General features: G+C 47.5%; 1 non-coding gene across 1 annotated transcript; it reads left to right on the top strand.

The window, feature by feature from the left end:
- The first annotated feature begins 9,992 nt into the window (after positions 1 to 9,992).
- trnak-cuu lies at positions 9,993 to 10,065 on the top strand. Its single transcript has one exon. It is a non-coding gene; the product is annotated as a tRNA-Lys (tRNA).
- Positions 10,066 to 14,400: the final 4,335 nt, after the last annotated feature.

Below are 14,400 nucleotides of genomic sequence, written 5' to 3'. Positions count from 1 at the left end.
CATTCTTTTCCAGCTGCATAACTTCAAGGAGGGTATGAAATATTGTTTTTAGCTTTATACTAAAGATTCAATTGGTGGTGAGTTTAAAAGATTTGCCTCACATTTAAACACTGGTCACCTAATTCAGCTGAACCTCATCCACTCTTTTCCATCTGCTTACCCAACTAAAAAAAGGAGGTTCGAAACATTGCTTTTAGCTGTATACTAAAATTCACTGATTGTGTCTTGAAAGACCTGCTTATTTTGTTTGCTAAGCCTGGTTGACCAAAGCTATCTGCATTTTACAATCCTCTCCTGGCAGCTGCTGTTAACTCTTCGTGGGATTTTTCCCTATCTTCTCTTATGTTTCTTAAATCAGGTATTACCAAACTTCCATGTTCCAAATGACACGTCTTTCTATATTTTCAATTACAAGGCGCAAAGGGCCAAATGGCCTCCTCCTGCTCCAATTGCCTATATTTCTATGTAATCCCTTCCCACACTAAGAGCAGGTGAATGGCCTCTCCTCAGTGTGGACTCGCTGATGTCGCTGCAGACTGAATAACTGTGTAAATCCCTTCCCACACTGAGAGCAAGTGAATGGTCTCTCGCCAGTGTGAACTCGCCGATGTTTCTGCAGGCTGGATAACCGAGTGAATCCATTCCCACAGAGGGAGCAGGTGAATGGCCTCTCCCCAGTGTGAACTCGCCGATGTTTCTGCAGGCTGGATGATTCTGTGAATCCCTTCCCACACACAGAACAGGCGAATGGCCTCTCCCCAGTGTGAACTTTCTGATGTCTCTGCAGACTGGATGACTGAGTGAATCCCTTCCCACACTGAGAGCACGTGAATGGGCGCGCCCCACTGTGAATTCGCTGATGGATCCGTAGGTTGGTTAAGTATTGGAATCCCTTCCCACACTGAGAGCAGATGAATGGTTTCTCCACAGTGTGAACTCGCTGGTGTGACTTGAGGATGGTTAACCGAGTGAATCCCTTCCCACACACAGAGCAGGTGAATGGCCTCTCCCCAGTGTGAATGCGTCGATGAGTCACCAGCTCAGATGGGAATCTGTATCCCTTCCCACAGTCCCCACATTTCCACGGTTTCTCCATGTTTTGGGTCTCCTCATGTCTCTCCAGATTGGACAATCAGTGGAAGCCTTGTCTACACACAGAATATGTGCACGGTCTCTCCTCACTGTGAATGGTGTGATGTTTGTTTCAGGCTGTGTAACTGGTTTAAGCTCTTTCCACAGTCAGTTCACTGGAACTCTCTCAGTCGGGTGTGTGGGTCTCGGTGCTTTTCCAGTCACACTGATGTTTTCACAGTCAGTTCACTGGAACACTTTCACTCAGGTGTGTGTTGTGTGAGTCTCGGTGCTTTTCGTACTTAAAATCTTTGGAAGCCGACAGATCGGACAAACATTTCTCCTTCTCACCAATGATATTCAGATCAAAAGGAATCGACTGAGTTTGTCACATTGAGACATGACCTTTGAGATTTCTGTCTATAATTCCTCCTCTTCCAATATCCTTTAAAAACAATTTGCAAAAATCATCATTGTTAGTACACGATAGAAACTCAGAAGACAATTCTAGTTCTTATGGAACATAATTTCCTCTCTCGTTCTCCAAAAGCTGTAAATCTCCATCCCACACAATCTCCCTCCATTCTCACTCTGCTGTATCTGATATTCACCCTCCTAATTCTCCTGAAGGTGCGGATTCATGTTGATTGACAGATCCAAGCTCAGCTCACTGCTTCCTGACCAGGACACAGATTATAATAGGAGCAAGAGTTGGCCATTTGGCCCACTGAGTCTGCTAACCATTCAATTAGATCCTTGGCCGATCTACCTCAGCACCATTTTCCCCACACGGTCCCCATATCCCTCGATATCCTCAATATCTAGAAACCTATCAATATTTGTCTTGAACATCCCTGATGACCGAGGCTCCACATTCCTCTGGGATAGAGAATTCCAAAGCTTCACCACATCCTCGAGTGAAGAGATCCCTCCTCATCTCAGCTTTCACTCTATTTTCCTACCTGTTCCCGGTAACCCTTAACTCCATTGTTAATAAAATATCTGTCAAACTTGTGCTTCAATATATTCAATGACCCCCAGATACAACTGGTCCCTGTGGAAGAGAAATCCAGAGATTAACAACCCTCTGAGGGAAGAGATGACTGGAAATCTATAACGGAGCTGCAATCTTATATTAAAAGAAGAGAAATCATAATAAATATATTTTATTACAGAACCGTAAATAATATATCTAATCTGTACCATGTAACAACACCAGACATATCTCTGTCCACTATTAATTTAATGTCCCCTGAAATGTCAAACATCTCCATGGGAACCCACCCCTTTAATTGTGAACATTAGGAAAGAGACAATCCTTTTCTCCAGACAAATAAATATGTCAAGCTGAGGGAGAGACCTGGACCACAAGGGAGAATAATAAATCAGAGGTCTCTCCGATGGCAAGGAAGGAAACCCTGGCAGGTGGGTGGGGAGGATTCACAAACACCCGCTGGAGGCCCCAAACCCCCCAATAAGACCCATTGATTTTATTGTCAGTCTGCAGACAGGAGCTGGAGAACTGAACCCAGGCAGAGGAGAGGAAGGGAGAAAACTGGGAGTGAGGAGAGAAATGGTGCAGAATGGCAGCAAGGTGGTGCAGTAGTTAGTACTACTGCCTCATGGCGCCGAGGTCCCAGGTTCGATCCCAGCTCTGGGTCACTGTCTGTGTGCAGTTTGCACATTTTCCCCGTGTTTGCGTGGGTTTCTCCCCACAACCCAAAGATGTGCAGGTTAGGTGGATTGGCCACGCTAAATTGCCCCTGAATTCGAAAAAATAAAATGCATACTCCAAATTTAAAAAAAAAGAAACGGTGCAGATGGTGAGATGGGTTTGGTTTTCAGCCCAGGGAGGACGGAGAGTGTGTGGGACGGGGATTTACAGCTTTGGGGGAACAAGAGAACAAAAAATGTTCCAGAGAAAATAGAATTGCCTGTTCAGAATTTCTATCCTGGACTGACAGTGATGGCTTTTGTAAACTCCTTTTACAGGGGGTTAGAAGGGGAGGATTTACAGATGGAAACTCAAATCAAACTTCACAACCAGATTTAACAAAGTCACTCCATTCATCAGGACCTGAATATCATTGGCCTGTGAATGTGGAAGAAGAAATGTTTGTCTGGTCTGTCCGTAGGAAAAGATTTTCCAAGATCAGTGTGACTGTAAGAAAACCCGATACACACACACTCGACTTGAGTGAGTGTTCCAGTGAACTGACTGTGGAAAGAGCTTTAACCAATTACACAGTCTGAAAAAACACCACTCCATTCAGAGCGGGGAGAGACCGTACTCATGCTCTCTGTGGAGGCAAGGTTGCCACGATAGCACAGTGGGTAGCATTGTTGATTCTCAGCGCCAGGGACTCGGGTTTGATTACCGGTTTGGGTCTCTGTCTGTGCGAAGTCTGCACATTCTCCCCGTATCTGTGTGGGTTTCCTCCGGGTGCTCCAGTTTCCTCCCACAAGTCCCAAAAATCGTGCTTGTTTGGTGATTTGGACACTCTGAATTCTCCATCCGAACAGGCGGCGGAGTGCGGTGACTAAGGGATTTTCTCAGTAACCATTGTAGTGTTAATGTAAGCCTTTTTGTGACACTAATAATGTTTATTATTTATTATTCAACTGATCGTTAAACGTGGAGAGGGACAAGGACACCAGCAGCATGCTGAAACCGTGTAAATAGGGGCTGGTTTAGCACAGGGCTGAATAACTGGCTTTTAAGGCAAGACCATGGCAGGCCAGCAGCGCGGGTTCGATTCCGGTACCAGCCTCCCTGAACAGGTGCCGGAATGTGGCGACTAGGGGCTATTCACTGTAACTTCATTTGAAGCCTCCTTGTGACAATAAGCGATTTTCATTTCATTTGTCATGTGGGGACTGTGGGAAGGGATTCAAGTCCCCATGTGAGCTGGGGACTCATCACAGCAGTCACACCAGCGACAGACCAGTCACCTGCTCCAAGTGTGGGAAGGGATTCAAAACGAAAGGGAAAATGCTGGAAAATCTCAGCAACTCTGGCAGCATCTGTAGGGAGAGAAAAGAGATAAGAGTTTCGAGTCCGATGACTCTTTGTCAAAGCTAACAGACAGAGAGAGTGGGAAATATTTATACTGTGGAGTGAGAATGAAAGATGAGTCATAGCCACAGAAACCCAGGGAAACCGGCTGCTAATGGCCACAGAACCCAAGGGGAAAGACTGCAAATGGCAGTCCCCAGACAGGACAAAAGATGTGAAAGGTCAAACAGCAGGGAAACTAACATCAGAGGATAAACTGTAGGTGTGGCGGGAGGGGAAGGGGGAAGCAAAGAGGAGAAAGGTGCAGGAAAGCGGAGGCGAAGGAGTTGAGAGAAAGGGATGGAGTCCTTACAGGGTGTAGGGTGTGAAGAGCTGTAGTCAAGATAGGAGTCAGTGGGCTTGTAGTGGATAGTCTATTGCCGGAAATGGAGACAGAAAGATCAAGGAAAGGAAGGGGAGTGTCTGAGATTGTCCAGGTGAAAGTGATGGAGGGGTGGAAATTGGAAGCGAAATTGATGAATTTTTCCAGGTCCGGGCGAGAGCACGACACGGCACCAAAATAGTCATCAATGTATCGGTAAAGGAGTTGTGGCAGGGGGCCCGGATAGGCCTGGAACAAGGAATGTTCCATATACCCCATAAAAAGGCAAGCACAGCTAGGACCCATGCGGGTACCCATTGCTACACCTTTGATTTGGAGAAAGTGAGATGAGTTAAAGGAGAAGTTGTTGAGAGATAGAACGAGTTTAGCCAGGCGGAGAAGTGTTGGTGGATGGGAATTGTCCGGATCTCTTTTCGAGAAAGAAGTGAAGGGCTCTCAGGCCATCCTGGTGTGGGATGGAGGTGTAGAGGGATTCCACATCCATGGTGAATAGAATGCGGTTAGGGCCCACGAGCTGGAAGCTGTCAATATGGCGCAGGGCATCAGAGGAATCCCGGATGTAGCTGGGGAGGGAATGGACCAGAGGAGTGAGGATGGAGTCAAGATAAGAGGCAATAAGTTCGGTGGGGCAGGAGCATGCTGATACAATGGGCCTGCAGGGACAGTCCTTTTTGTGGATTTTGGGAAGTAGGTAAAAGCGGGCTGTCCGGGGTTGGGGGACGATGAGGTTGGAAGCCATAGGGGGAAGGCGTCCGGAGGAAGTGAGGTCACTAATGGTGTTGGAGATAATGGTTTGATGTTCAGTGGTCTGGGCATGGTCCAGGGGGAGGTAAGAGGAAGTATCAGAGAGTTGGCGCTCAGCCTCTGCGAGGTAGAGGTCAGTGCGCCAGACGACAACAGCACCCACTTTGTCAGCAGGTTTGATGACAAAGTCGGGGTTAGACCTGACAGAGTGACGAGCAGAAAGTTCAGAATGAGAGAGGTTGGAATGGGTGAGGGGGGCAGAAAAATTAAGACGGGGGGGGGGGGTCCACTTGGAGGCAGAATGTTGGAGGAACATGAAAGGATCAGCGGAACGGGGAAGGATTCTTGCCCAAAGAAGTGGGCACAGAGGCGAAGGCGACGAAAGAAGAGTTCAACATCATGCCGAGCCCGGAATTCATTGAGATGGGGATGCAAGGGTACAAAGCTGAGTCGTTTGCTGAGAACAGCATGCTCAGCCTCAGAAAGGGGAAGGTCACTGTGTATGGTGAACACGCGGCAAGGGCTGGGGTTGGGAGAAATGGGGTACGAGGTATTGGGACTGGTGGAGGGCCTGGGATGGACAGCAGTGTTGATACTGGGAGAAATGGAGTACGAGGGTTTGGGACTGGTAGAGGGTCTGGGATGGGCAGTGGTGTTGATACTGGGAGAAATGGAGTACGAGGGTTTGGGACTGGTGGAGGGTCAGGGATGGGCTGTGGTGTTGTTACTGGGAGAAATGGGGTACGAGGGATTGGGACTGGTGGAGGGCCTGGGATGGGCAGTGGTGTTGATACTGGGAGAAATGGAGTACGAGGGTTTGGGACTGGTGGAGGGTCAGGGATGGGCTGTGGTGTTGATACTGGGAGAAATGGGGTACGAGGGATTGGGACTGGTGGAGGGCCTGGGATGGACAGCAGTGTTGATACTGGGAGGAATAGGGTACGAGGGTTTGGGAGTGGTGGAGGGTCAGGGATGGGCTGTAGTGTTGATGAGTTGTTGAAGCTTGCGTTCCTTACCATCTGTAAGAAAGTCGTTAAGATGTCGAATGATGCAAAGGATGAAATTAAACTGGGGACAGGGCCAGCTTTGAGAGAGAGTAAGACGGTGCTGCTGGAGAGAGATGTCGAGTGTCTTCATGTGGCACCGCATGGCACTGAGTGTGGCTTTCAGGATGCGGCGGGAGCAGCGGTTGGAAGAATGTTGTATATCCTGGAGGTACCCTGTAATTATGGGAAGGGATTCACTCAGTTATCCGAGTGAGGATTTACCAGGATGAGGGAGCCGAGCTGGTGAGGAAGCGAGCGGCCTTTAATAAGGTTCAGGCTGTTCTGTGTAAGAAAGGAGTTTGATTCGGGGCGGTTTTACCCGCAAAGCTGCGGGTTACAAATGAGTCCAAAGATTTCCATTTGGAGACACTGGAGGAGGCGAATGCCTTTACTGTAAAGCATGGACTGGGGTCCAGTTATCTGTATTGGACAAGATCCACATTCCTGTGGGGTGGGGTGGGTGTTGTGATATCCTCGATATAGTTTTTGACATTTTCTGATAGAATCTGTTTTTCTGTGTGGGGATGAAGCGAGATTTTCTTTACAAAGCACAATGTAGATCTATGGGGAGGGTGGGGGGATGGCCCCCGTTGGAAATTGAGTCTATTAAGGGACTGCATTCTGAAGTATGATTGATCCTCAAAGTAGGCAATATTGGTGTTTCTATTTTCATGTTGTCCTGAGAGGAGCTGCCCCACCAGCAGTCAGATGGTGAATGGGAGTGAGATGGGGGGGGGTTTGATTCAATCTGTGTGTCTCGGTGGGGCGTTGGTGAAAAATGGGGGAGGGGGTTACTTTGCTGATGATGACTATAAAACTGTTTTTGTTTTACTCTGAAGATGTGTGCACGTGGCGGTCATCTTGGGTGGACCCTTGGCCTGTACTTTTTGAAGATTTGCTGGATAGTCCCTCACGTTTGAAATGGCTGATTCCATGATGGGGCTGGTGCGGAGACCCTTGATTCAGCTGCTCACCTGAACGCAAGGGGATTGGGTGGACCAGTGAAGGTCAAGGGTTGTCACTCACCTAAAGAATCCAAATGCTGGGGTGGTGTTCTTGCAGGAGAGTCACTCGCGGGTTAGAGATCAGACCAGACTGCGGAGCGGGGAGCCAAGTGTTTCACTCGGGCTTTGACGGAAGGGCTCGATGTGCTGCAATTCTAATCAATAAACAGATCCCTCTTTCGGTTACTCAGATCATTGCGGACACTAATGGGAGATACGTGGTGGTCAGTGGGTCACTGGCAGGTACATTGGTGGTGTTGGTGAATGGCTAAGCCCCTAACTGGGACGATGTGGCATTTGTAAAAAAAAATTGTTGGGATCCATCCCAGACCTGGATACACATCAATCAATGCTTGGCAGAGACTTCACTGTGTACTGGATCTGGAAATGGACTGGTCCAAGCCCATTCAACCGCTATAAATATACAATAACGGAGTGGAATCCGGACGGACCATCTGGCATGACCCAGGCACCAGAAACGACAACAGCAAACCCGGAAAAAAGATAAATAAATCTGTTCACATCAGTAGATTGTAAAAGGATTATGGGACACAGATTTAAGATTGTGAGCAAGATCTACAGGGGAGATATGAGGAAGAAATTTTACAGAGTGCGTGGTAATGATCTGAACTCAATGCCGACACACAAAGGTCGATAATCTCCAGGTCCTGATAACCCGAATGGTGCTGTCAGAATTTGATGTGAGGATTGGTTGTGAGTTTCCTGTCTGCGAATCCCTTTCTAAGTCCCTGTGAAAGAAGTTTACAACGGAATCACTGTCAGTCCAGAAATAAAATTCAGGAAAGATAAACATTTTTCCCGGTTTGAATTTGCTGTGTGTAAATCCTCCCCTACTAATCCCCTGTAAAAGGAGTTTCCAAAAGTAATCACTGTCAGTCCAGGAGAGAAATTCACCACATTCTCCCCTCCTGCTCCCTGGTCCAGGATGACCGCTCATGCCCCCGCTGCACACTGACCCTCTTGTCATCAGCAGTCCCCTGATTTGAGGGTGATGTTGACTCAACATTGCGTGTTTCTGCCCTAGGGCTTCATGTGGCTGAACAGAGCCGCAGAGCTTTGGACACATGGAGCAGGATGTCCAATGGGACAGTGAAATCCGGAGAGCAGGATTGGCTTCCTTTTCTTTCCATCTCTGCCACCGCTTTGCATCATCATTCAGACATTGGGACTCAAAGACTAATCCAGTTTGATGGACAAGTTGTCTCCATTCTGAACAATGGGGAACAAGCTCCTCCCACTCATTGTGACATCGCCCCGACAAAGATGAGAAACGCGCATGCGCCCTGCACATCCAATAAAGGTGGCGGCCGTTAACCCGAGCCGAACATGAGGAGTTGCAGCTCGCTCGGTACAAACGGGGTCCCGGAAACTTTTCCGAGGATTGTAGCTTAAAACAGTTTTACACGACGTTTCCGCCGGCTCCCACGATCTCTTGCTCCCTCCATATTGTTAATCGCCTCTCACTCATTTCAGATCTGAACAAGACGCTCTTCTCCATTGCCATTACCCACACTGCGCATGCTTCAATCACAGTCGGCCCCGCCCCTCATTCATTCCGATTGGTTGGAGGTCTAGCTGCTCCTGGTCTGTCCTCTAATCCCGCCCCTCCTCTTCCTATTGGTCGGGAGCTGCCGTCAATCACCCGGGCATTGTGACGCTTCCAGATGGTGAGAGCGGCCACAGGCTCAGGCTGACTCGCTGATTGTCCAATAATAACAGTGAGAGTCTCAGTGGGACAATCAGACAATAATAGTGGAGATGGGACCCAGAGGGGAAACAGCAAAGGATTCACTCACTTTGAGTGTAACAAACAGTGTCTGCTCCAACAAGAGTCAGGCTGCAGTGTGTGTGAGTGAACACATCATTGCATCCAATGTAGAATCATAGAATCCCCTCAGTGCAGAAGGAGGCCATTTGACCCATGAAGTCTGTAGCAACCCTCTGAAAGAGCACCCTACCTTGGCGAATTCCCCACCCTATCCCCGTAACACCTCCCGGGGACAATTTAGCACAGCCAATCCACCTAATCTGCACATTTTTGGACTGTGGGAGGATACCAGAGCACCCGCGAAGGAAATCTACGCAGATGCAGGAAAACTCGACAGAGACAGTGACCCATGGTCAGAATTAATCATAGAATCTACAGCGCTGAAGCAGACCATTCGGCCCATCAAGTCTGCACCAGCATTACCTGATCTGGCCAACTCACTGAAAATGTCGTTAATTTTGAATTGCCTAGTAAGCCACTCAGTTTAAGGACAATTAGGAATGGGCAACCAAGCTAGTTTGCCCGTGACCTAGCATGCCATAAAGAACAGAGAAAATCAAAGGGCTGTTTCCAGTGCCGGTTTCCAAGGAATCGTACTGGGCCCTTCACTCCTGGTTTACATCATTGATTTGAAATTAAATGTAGGAACATGAAGAAGAAGTTTACCTGTGACACAAAAATGATTGAACACTTGAGGAATAAGGAAGAAAGCTAGAGGGAAAACAAGGCAAAGGATTACATGATAATGGCAGGACAGGACTAGGTAGGCCAGAGCTAGATTCCTGTGCACAGGAAGATTGCACCAGAGAGAGCAGAGGGGATTTAAGAACATCAGCCAGAAATTGACAATGTTGCTCTGAGGAAAGTTTGGATAAACTGGAGCTGTTTTCTTTGGAACAGAAAAGACTGAGGGGAGACCAAAATTAAATTTTGAAAAGCAGCCCAGCTAGCTCAGTCGGTAGAGCATGGGACTCTTAATCCCAGGGCCGTGGGTTCAAGACCCACTTTGGGCGCTTCAGCTTCTTTAATCTGAGAATATTGAGTTGAGCTGAACTGTTTATGGTAGCACTGTTGCGCCAGGGTGCTGGGTTCAATTCCCACTGGGGACACTGTCTGCGCAGTCTACATGTTCTCCCAGTGTCTGTTTGGGTTTTCCTCCGACAAGTCCTGAAAGACATGCTTGTTAGGTGAATTGGAAATCTGAATTCTCCCTCTGTGTACCCGAATAGGTGCCAAAGTGTGGTGACTAGGGGATTTTCACAGTAACTTCATTGCAGTGTTAATGTAAGCCTACTTGTGACAATAATTAAGATTATTCTAAATGTATAAAATTCTGGGGGAACATGGTGGCACAGTGGCTGTGTGCCTGCATGCTGGGGACCCAGGTACAATCCTGGCGCCAGGTCACAGTCTGTAAGGAGTTTGCACATTCTCCCATTATCTGTGTGCCCCAACCCTAACCCCCACAACCCAAATATGTGTAGGTCAGGTGGCTTGGCAAAACTAAATTGCCCCTTAATTGGAAAAAGATATAAATGTATGTATTTTTTAAATTCTGAGTGATCTATATAGATTGGATAGGAAGGTCCTATTCCCTTTGGTTGAGGGATACATATAAAAGGGGGCAGAGATTTAGGGAAGGACTAGGTGGTTTAGAGGGGGGGTCAGGATCTGTGACATGCTGACAGAAACCCTCAGAACATTTGTAAAGTATTTCGATAGACATTTCAATTGATGTAACTTAAAAAGCTACAGACCACAATCTGGAAATTGAGATTAGGCTGAATACCGACTTTGCAGCCCCGGTGAGCTAAATGAAATGCAACAGGAACAACAAACTTCAATAAAAACCCGGATAGTAACTCTCACTACTAACAAGGTCACAGTTTGCCCAGTTTAGCTGCCAAGTATGCTAATGAATGAATGAATGAAAATCACTTATTGTCACGAGCAGACTTCAATGAAGTTACTGTGAAAAGCCCCTAGTCGCCACATTCCGGCGCCTGTCCGGGGAGGCTGGTACGGGAATCGAACCGTGCTGCTGGCCTGCTTGGTCTGCTTTAAAAGCCAGCAATTAGCCCTGTGAGCTAAACCAGCCCTAATGCGGACATTTCCAAATTTACCTGCATACAAATGAGTACAACAGCAAGTTATTTAACTTCCCCAATGTGATCGGTGTAATTAGTCTCAAATTTAACCCGGAATGGTCATTTAAATTTTCCCAGTCACTCTGATCTGAACTCTTTGTCCTCAGACAGAACAGACAAACCATTTTACCTCCCAATGATATTCAGCTCCTGATGAATCGAGTACTCAGTCAGAGGATGATGTGATGTGATGTTTGGTTTGAAGTCCCGTTGGCAAATCCTCCTCTTTCTAAATGAGTTTCCAAAGGAATTTCATTCTCTGTCCAGGAAAGAAATTCACAAGATTCTCTCTTCCGGCTTCCGGTTCCTGGATGCCCGCGCATGCGCCCTGCTGCACATTTCCGCTGAGGAAAGATGGCGGCCGGCGCAGGCGCCCTGCTGCATATCGCCACCGAAACAGATGACAGCCGTTAACAGGGGCCGATCAGAGAGAAAAACACCGATGCGGCTGGCAACATTCGGTACAAACAACGAACGTCATCAAAAGTGTCGGAACCAATTTATCACCCTGAGGAATAAAATGGAATAATGGCAGATAAGGCTACCCGGAATGCCCGGCGAGGCCGAATGCGCCCTATCTCCATCTCAGGAGTCAGAATGCTCAGGAGTCAGAACGCGCAGGCGCAAGTTGCCCCGTCCCGGAAGTGGCCTCTCTGTGTGGAGCATGCGCGTTGCTGCTCCGGGCTGAGCGCAGCCGCAGTGAGAGTGAGTGCGGCTCCCAGAGGCTGAATGAGAGCCGCCGCGAGCGGGGACAATGGTCAGAACCCAAACCCCCCAATAAGACCCATTGGTTTTATTGTCAGTCTGCAGACAGGAGCTGGAGAACTGAACCCAGGCAGAGGAGAGGGAGGGAGAAAACTGGGAGTGGAGGAAAGAGATGGTGAGATGGGTTTGGATTTCAGCCCAGGGAGGTCGGAGAGTGTGTGGGACGGGGATTTACAGCTTTGGGGAACAAGAGAGGGAAAAATGTTCCAGAGAAACTAGAATTGTCTGTTCAGAATTTATATGCTCCCCTGACAGTGATGGCTTTTGTAAACTCCTTTTACAGGATATTGGAAGTGGAGGATTGGCCAACAGAAAACTCAAACCAACATCATATCGAAATCTGACAGCCACTCAATTCATTAAGAGCTGAATATCTTCAATCTTTGAATTGGAAGGAGAAGGGTTTGTTCTGTTTCAGCAGTGTGACTGCAAAGCACCGAGACCCACCCCCATTGAGAGTTTTCCAGTCCACTGACTGTGGAGAGAGTTTTAACCAGTTACACAGCCTCAAAAAGAGTATCACATCATTCACTGCAGGGAGAAAGTAAACGCTTATTTGTGTGTGGACAAAGCTTCAACCGGGAGAGACATAAAGACCCCTCAACATGGAGAAACTGTGGAAATGTGCGGACTGTGGGAAGGGATTCAGTTACCCATCACAACTGGAAGTTCATCGTCGCAGTCACATGGGGAGAGACCGTTCATCTGCTCCATTTGTGGGAAGGGATTCACCCATTCATACAACCTTCTGACACACCAACGAGTTCACACTGAGGAGAGGCCATTCACCTGCCCTGTTTGTGGGAAGGGATTCACTCGGTCCATCCCACATTGTGACTCATCAACTTGTTCACACTGATAAGAGACCATTTAACATGTCCTGACTGTGAAAGAGTTTTAAATGTAAAAAAGGATCTGCTGACACATCAACTTATTCACACTGGGGAGAGGACCGTTCTCATGCTCCCTGTGTGGGAAATGATTAATTCAGTCATCCCACCTGCAGACACATCAACTTGTTCACTATGATAACAATTTTTTTAACTGTCCTGACTGTGAGAAGAGCTTTAAATACAAAAAGGATTTACTAACACACCAATATGCTCACACTGGGGAGAGACCATTCACTCTGCTCTGTGTGTGGGAAAGGATTCAGCCGTCCATCTGCCCTACTGAACCACCAGAGAATTCACACTGGGGAGAGGCCATTCACATGCTCTGACTGTGGGAAGGATTCATTAATTCATCCAACCTTCTGATACACCAGCAACTTCATACAGGGGATAGACCGTTCACCTGCTCTGAATGTGGGAAGGGATTCACACGTTCATACAACCTTCTGACACATCAGCAGGTTCACAGTGAGCAGAGACCGTTCACTTGCTCAGTGTGTGGGAAGGGATTCACTCGTTCATCCAACCTATTGAATCACCAGCGAGTTCACACTGGGGAGAGGCCATTCACTGCTCTGTGTGTGAGAAGGGATTCAGTCAGTCATCCAACCTGCTGACACACAGAGAGTTTACAGTGGGGAGAGGCCGTTCACTTGCTCCATATGTGGGAAGGAATTTTCTCATTTATCTTATCTTCTGAAACATCATCGCATTCACACTGGGGAGAGGTCATTCACCTGTAATGTCTGTGGAAAGGGATTTACTCAGTCATCCCACTTGCTGACACACCAGCGAGTTCACAAGTGACTACAAATTTTGGATTCTACCTTTATTGATGCTGTTAATCATGTTCAGCAGTGAATCAGTTTCACTGTGACTGTTTTCATCTGTTGATGAGGTTTAATATTCTGAATAAATGTGAAATAAATCAGCTTGGTTTGAAACGTTGCAGGTTTTTGTCTTTTCCACTTGTGTTTAACATCACCTGTCTGTAGCTCAGAAAGGACAATCTGGGGAGAATCATACGGCAGGAACAGAACTTCAGCCTGGACACAGTCCTTCAGGGTCACACTGAGAGGGGCTGTTTAGCTCACAGGGCTAATCGCTGGCTTTGAAAGCAGACCAAGGCAAGCCAGCAGCACGGTTCGATTCCCGTAACAGCCTCCCCGAACAGGCGCCGGAATGTGGCGACTAGGGGCTTTTCACAGTAACTTCATTTGAAGCCTACTCGTGACAATAAGCGATTTACTTTACTTTTACAAACAACACTTTGGTCTATTTCATCTTCTTCACTGTCAGCAAAGTCCTCGTGTGGGTTAATCCTGAGGTGTGAGTGGAATATATCCCGCTGTTCTCTTCCATGGTTCAGAGTTCCTGGGCATGGAACAGAAGCTCCTTTACAACTGTGTTTAGAGTCAGGAAGAACAATGGTGAATGATGGAAACGTCTGTAAAATCAGAGATTGGTGTAAAACTGTGATGTTCCTGATTGAATGTAAAGTAGCTTTAAGTTTCCAGACTGCAAATGTGGTTATGTGACAGTC

The sequence above is a fragment of the Scyliorhinus canicula genome, unplaced genomic scaffold, assembly GCF_902713615.1.
Source record: "Scyliorhinus canicula unplaced genomic scaffold, sScyCan1.1, whole genome shotgun sequence".
NCBI classification, from domain to species: domain Eukaryota; kingdom Metazoa; phylum Chordata; class Chondrichthyes; order Carcharhiniformes; family Scyliorhinidae; genus Scyliorhinus; species Scyliorhinus canicula.
The sequence above is the reverse complement of the archived record's forward strand: the minus strand, read 5'-3'. Positions and strand labels throughout refer to the sequence as shown.